We start from the raw sequence: 6,000 nt of genomic DNA, 5'->3' as shown, positions 1-6,000 counted from the left end.
GCATGGAAAAGAAGCATAAATGAAGCTTCAGAAGTCAATGGGACAGCATAAAATGTATAGTATTTGTGACTTTGAAAATCTAGATGAAGAGGAGAAAGAGAATAAGGCAGAAAAACAAACAACAAAATCTGAGCAAAACCTGGCCTAATATTTCCAAAATTTGGTGAAAGAAACAATTTACAGATGTACTTCTCGGTGAATGCCAAAGAAGAAAAATTCAGAAAGACTATGGTCATACCTAGCGTAATTAAGTTACTGAAAAACCTAATAAACTTTGAAAATACCCTGAGAAAAACAAGATATTAAATATAAGACAACAATTACATGAAAATCTGCAATTTCTCATCAGAAACCACAAAGGCCAGAAGACAGTGAAATAATAAGTTCAAATGGCTGACGTATAAGAATGCCAACCCAGATTTCTATATACAGAGGAAAGATCTTTTACTTAGAAAAGTAGAACAAAGATATTTTTTAAGGATGAAACATTTTTAGGAGACATGCTTTAATGAAGTGCTAATGAAGGTTCTTCAACCAAAATGGAAATGCTACCAGAAAGAAAACATGGAACACCAAGAATGAAGGAAATGATAAATAGTGAGCAGATGTGGTAGATAATTTCTTTCCAGAAGTGTTTATTAACATAGGTAGAACAGTTTAAAGCATAAATTATATCATCAAATGGGGGAGGTTTAAAATGTATGTAGATATAATACTTATGACAACTATAACATAATGAGGAGGTAGTAAAACATAGAATAATATCATTGTAACTCTTCTATATTTTATGTAAAGTAGTAAAATGTTAACTCTGTGTAAGATTACTTATGTGTATTTTAACACCTAGTACATCCATTAAAAAATAATACAAAGAGATATTGTTAAAAGTCAGTAGATACGTTAAAATTGTTTACTAAAAATATCAAAGTAATCAAAAAGAAGGCAGAAAAGAGAGCAAAATACCGAGGATACAAACAAGAGACAAACCTAAATCCAATATTTCAATGTTATGTTAAATACAAATGGTCTAAAACTTCAAATAAAATATATTATTAGATTAGATTTAAAAATAAAAGCAATGCACATACCTTAAATATAATGATATAGAGATGTTAAAGTACAAGTATAAAATAAATTACATTTTAATATCAAAGTATATTTCAGAGTAAAACTAATATGACCAGGTATGAAGGTCATTTCCTAACAATAAGGGTTTCGACTAATCAAAAGGACATAAAAATTCTAAACACCTATACCTTTAATAACATTACTTAAAAATACATAAAAATTTGATAGAATTGCAGAAGATTTAGACAAATTCACAGTTAACAAATACTTCTTTCTCAAAAATTGACAGACTATGTTGTCAGAAAATCAACAAAAATATAGTAGACTTGGATAACACTATCAACAAACTTCAGGTTATTGATATTTTTAAATATTTGTAGAACACTGTACAAAACAACAGCAGACATGAATTCTTTTCAAGTGCAAAAGATAGAATATTTGCCAAGATAAACCATATTTTGAGACACAAGACAAACCTCAATAAATTTTAAAAGATTTGTCAGACAAATTACGTTTTCTGACAACAATGAAATTAAACTCGAAACTGGTAATAGATAGACCTTGAAAAAAGCACACGTATTTTAAAATTAAAAAAAAAAAAAACTTCAAATAAAATATGACTTAAAGAGAAATATTAAAAAAAAAATTGAACTGAATAACAATATAAATGCCCACACCAAAATTTGAGGGATGCAGTTTAGCAGTAATTGGAGTAAAATAATAGCATTAAACCTTTATTAGAAAAGAAGAAAAGCCTTAAGTCAGTAACCAAAGTTAGGCATTAGCAAATTTTTCTGTATAAGTTCAGATGTTAAATATGTTAGCCTTATTGAGTCATATGGTCTCAATCACAGCTACTCAGCTCTGCCATTTTAGTACAAAAGAAGACATAGACAATACATAAATAAATGTCCATGACTAAGTTCCTATAAAACTTTATTTACAAAAACAGACCAGATTTGGGCGTAGTTTGCCAATTGTTGACACTCACCTTAAAGACCTTTTCATGCCACAGCATGCAGAACGTAGTGAAGGCAGCGGCGGCCCATCTGGAGCATCCACTGAGGATGCCGGCTCCGGCATGGGAGGCCTAGCTGGGGCTGCATGCTCTGTGAAGCAAGTGGGAGCTAGGAACAGGCAACAGTCCCGCCCCCTTCTGAGTTAGCAGTCAGGAGCCCAGAGTTCCCAGGCGCAGCTGCAGCCACTCAGCTGCAGCTGCAGCCACTCAGCATCCTCGTGCTCTTAGGGGCCCGGGAAGCCCACCTGCCCCTGCAGGCTCGGAAGTGCCTGTTTCCAGTGCTTGGCCTCTCCCTGCTTTTGGGGCCCAGTCCAATTTTGGAGCAAAGTTGAAGCCAAGCTTGGGTGTTGTTGCAACCTGGCTGAGTGTGCGTGTGCTTGGGGGTGGTGCTGACACGCCAGCCTCCGCCCCCATGCCTCAGCCCCCTCTGGACTTTGGGCACCAACAAGCAGGAGGGAGGCTGAGGAGGACTAGCGGCGGCAGCGTGGTACTAGCCTGCAGGCGGCCGTCAGCATGAACGGCCCTCCATTGACCCAATGGACGGCCGTCAGCGTGAACGGCCCTCCATTGACCCAATGGACAACATGATTGATGGCAGCAGGAGGCAGACAGGTTCTTGGGTGGTAAGGGGCCGCCCTGGGCGAAGCCTCACCTTCAAGCCAGGTATGGATGGGCTGAAGCCTCGGGACTGAGCTGACAGTTCCAGGTGAAGTCTGCGGCCAAGGGTGCTTTGCATCATGTTTGTATATAGTAAAAGCACAGTTCATTTTACTTGAATTAAATGTCTACCTCAGAGATATTTTACCATAATAAAACAGTGTGCTTCACTCAAAGTTGGTTCACTGCATTCATTAACACATTATGTTTAAGAGACTCATTTGGAGTTGAAGGTGAGGAACAATGGCGAGTTGATTTTATGATGAATCTTGTACTCTGATTATGATGTCTAGGGTAGGCAAGACATACTAACTGAAAATTAAAACGACTAATAGAATGAAGGAAATAAATAACAACCAAACAACCACATAGACTAGAATTCTACCCATGTTCATAAGAAAAATACTATAGACTTCTGTAGCCAAGAAATATTTTTTGAGGTTCTTCTGAAACTTTTAGAGTAAGTGTAATTTGTATAATCATGCTGAAGTTAAGAAAGAAAAAGATATTTAAAGTTGGAAGAATGGAGTGAGTTTGAGAATAGTGAGTGCTATGGAGAACATGTTTAGGGTGTTTTCAGTGGGTAAATAGGATTATTCCACAACCGTGTTGCAGTCCTCATTTTGGTTATCATATGACCTTTGAAGATCAGGGACAAATTTCACACAGGCAGCATCAGCAATTTAATTTTTGGAAATTAACCTCACGTGATAGGAAGGAGAGGAAGCATTTGCCTATTCAAAATAATCCCTCTAAAAACTCCATTCTCTTCAATGGTGGGCACAGTTGAACAGAGCAGTGACCAATAAACATTTGTTGAATAAATAAATGGTAAACATAAAACACATATAGCAAACATATCTATTGCTTATCAAAATTCTAATGACATAATTATGAAAACATTTATTTTAAGTTAGTACTCTGTGGAAATGTAAGCTCCCATTGGAGCATGAATTTATTTTTCTACTCTTCAGCACCACACAACAATGTTTAGTGCCTCATCCATGATAGGAACTCTATGAATATTTCCAACATGAAGAAAAAATGAATGGCTGAGTAAAGGAAAAAAACAGTATTGTTCAAACAATGGCACCAGATAGAATTAAATTTGTTTTCTTTCTTTTCTGGTGAAGGGGTCGTTTTGTTTGTGATTTGTTTTAAATTAGAATAAAATATCCAATAATTAATAAATACAATAAAGGCAAATGGAGAGAAGTACATTTTTTACCCTTTTTGTGTATTGTAAACAGTTTTGCATTTAAGATGTATACACAATACCACAAGAATAAAAGAAGGGAAGAAAGTGGAAATGAAAAGAAAATAGTAACTAATATTTATAATAAAGGAAGGAAGACTTAAAATTTAAAGAGGTGACAAATTTTCTTTCTTCTAATTCTTTTAAGCTATTACTAGCTGTATTGGTCACAGAGGCATAAACTGAGGTAATGATAAATGACACATATCCAAAAACCTTTTTAAATTGAAAAACATATTAACTTTAGATAAAATATGTAAATGTACCAATATTGTTGTAACTGTTCACTATATTGTATTTCATTTGTTCCTGTCTACAAAAAAAAGTGAGTATGAAGTATTATATTAAATAATCTAAGGAAAATAATATACACAATTCTCTATCAGCAAGGGTGGGAGATACATGAATTTTTTCAGATTTATCAGAGTAAATAGATGGAAAACTGTAATTTCCAGGTAATTAATTGCTAACATAATGACCTGGAAAAAAGTTTATAATTTGTTCCTCCAGAAAAGACACATTTTTTATCCCCTCATAATGAGAGAAAATTTTACAAGTTTTAAAAACTCTTAACAAATTCTCACAGCCTAAATATTTTTCCCTTTACATATTATTCAGCTCCTTCACATTACCAAGAAATCCCCAACATTTACCAGTCTCTCATCTGAAAATGATTATTGCTATTGGCTTAAAATTAGCACTTAGAAATTTTAATAAGTAAAATTGAGTTTAAATGTGAAAACTTACTACATAAATATTAAATAAATATAAATGTGGACTCTATCAAGAACCCCCAAAATGTTAAATATTTTTCTGAAGATAAGCTTTGCTTATTTTAAGATATTTTTTAAAAATTAAAAATATAAACAAGAGAAAGATCTGTCATTCACTATAAAATTTTAAAGTATATTGCATATTTCACTCTTTGTATCTATGAATGTACATATATACTATACATACCTATATAGATATATCATATTTTTTCATATCCTCACAAAGAAAACGTTGTCAATATTTTAGGACAAAATCAATAAGCATGAGCTTATCGGTCCTCTGTTTCTTAATTATGTGTATCTACCATGTGTTCACTTTTATATTTGATTTTTAAACATTTTCTTATCCATTGTAATTTAGTAATATAATGGGTATTATATCAAAGATTAACTCTTAAAAATGATCATAACTAATATTTACCAAATTTGTTACGTGTTTTGCTATTCTAACTTCTATATCAAAGGAACACTACAACTTAGTGACTTAAAATCATCATTTAAATTTGTTCATAACTGCATGACTCAAGAATTCAAGGAGGACTTAGCTATATATTCAACTCTGCTACACATGAAATTAGCATGGTACCTGGGACTGGAGGACCTACTTCAAAGTTGGCTTCTTCACTCACAGTCTCACACTCCCACGCCCCTTGGCCTCTATATTTTCCCACATGATGTTTCTCTTCCAAGACTTCTTCGTGGACTTGGGCTTTTCACAGCACGGCAACTTCATGTCAGTTATTTATATTGGCTTAATTTCTTTAGAGCTAACATTTCAATAACAACTATTACAAGTTACCTGGATAGAAATTGAATCACTCATATATTGTTGGTGAGAATAAAAAATGGTATAGACACTCTAAAAAGCAGGTTTGCAGTTTCTATTACGAAACTAATAGTCAATTTTCATGCAATCCAGCACATTCACTCTTCAGTGTTTAACCCAGAAAAAAAAAGAAAATTTATGTTCACACAAAAACCAATGAAAATAAAAATTTATGTTCACACAAAAACGTTCATTGAAGCTTTATTCATAATAGTCAAACACTGTATACACCACATATGCTGTAGTACATTTTTACCATGAAATGCCCTTCAACAATAAAAAAAAAAAAAAAAAAATTGACAAATGATGCAGAAACTTAGAAGAATCTCTAGAGAATTATGTTGTGAGTGAAAAGATCAGTATCAGAATTTTACATACAGTAGAATCCAATTTATAAAACATT

The 6,000-nt window shown here is 33.4% G+C and overlaps 1 pseudogene; it reads left to right on the top strand.

Moving 5' to 3' along the window:
* The first annotated feature begins 2,622 nt into the window (after positions 1–2,622).
* The window catches only part of LOC126954395 (pescadillo homolog), a 96,027-nt pseudogene continuing 92,649 nt past the window's right edge, over positions 2,623–6,000 (top strand).

The sequence above is a fragment of the Macaca thibetana genome, chromosome 5, assembly GCF_024542745.1.
Source record: "Macaca thibetana thibetana isolate TM-01 chromosome 5, ASM2454274v1, whole genome shotgun sequence".
NCBI classification, from domain to species: Eukaryota; Metazoa; Chordata; class Mammalia; order Primates; family Cercopithecidae; genus Macaca; species Macaca thibetana.
This window is presented reverse-complemented; position numbering and strand designations above follow the sequence as displayed.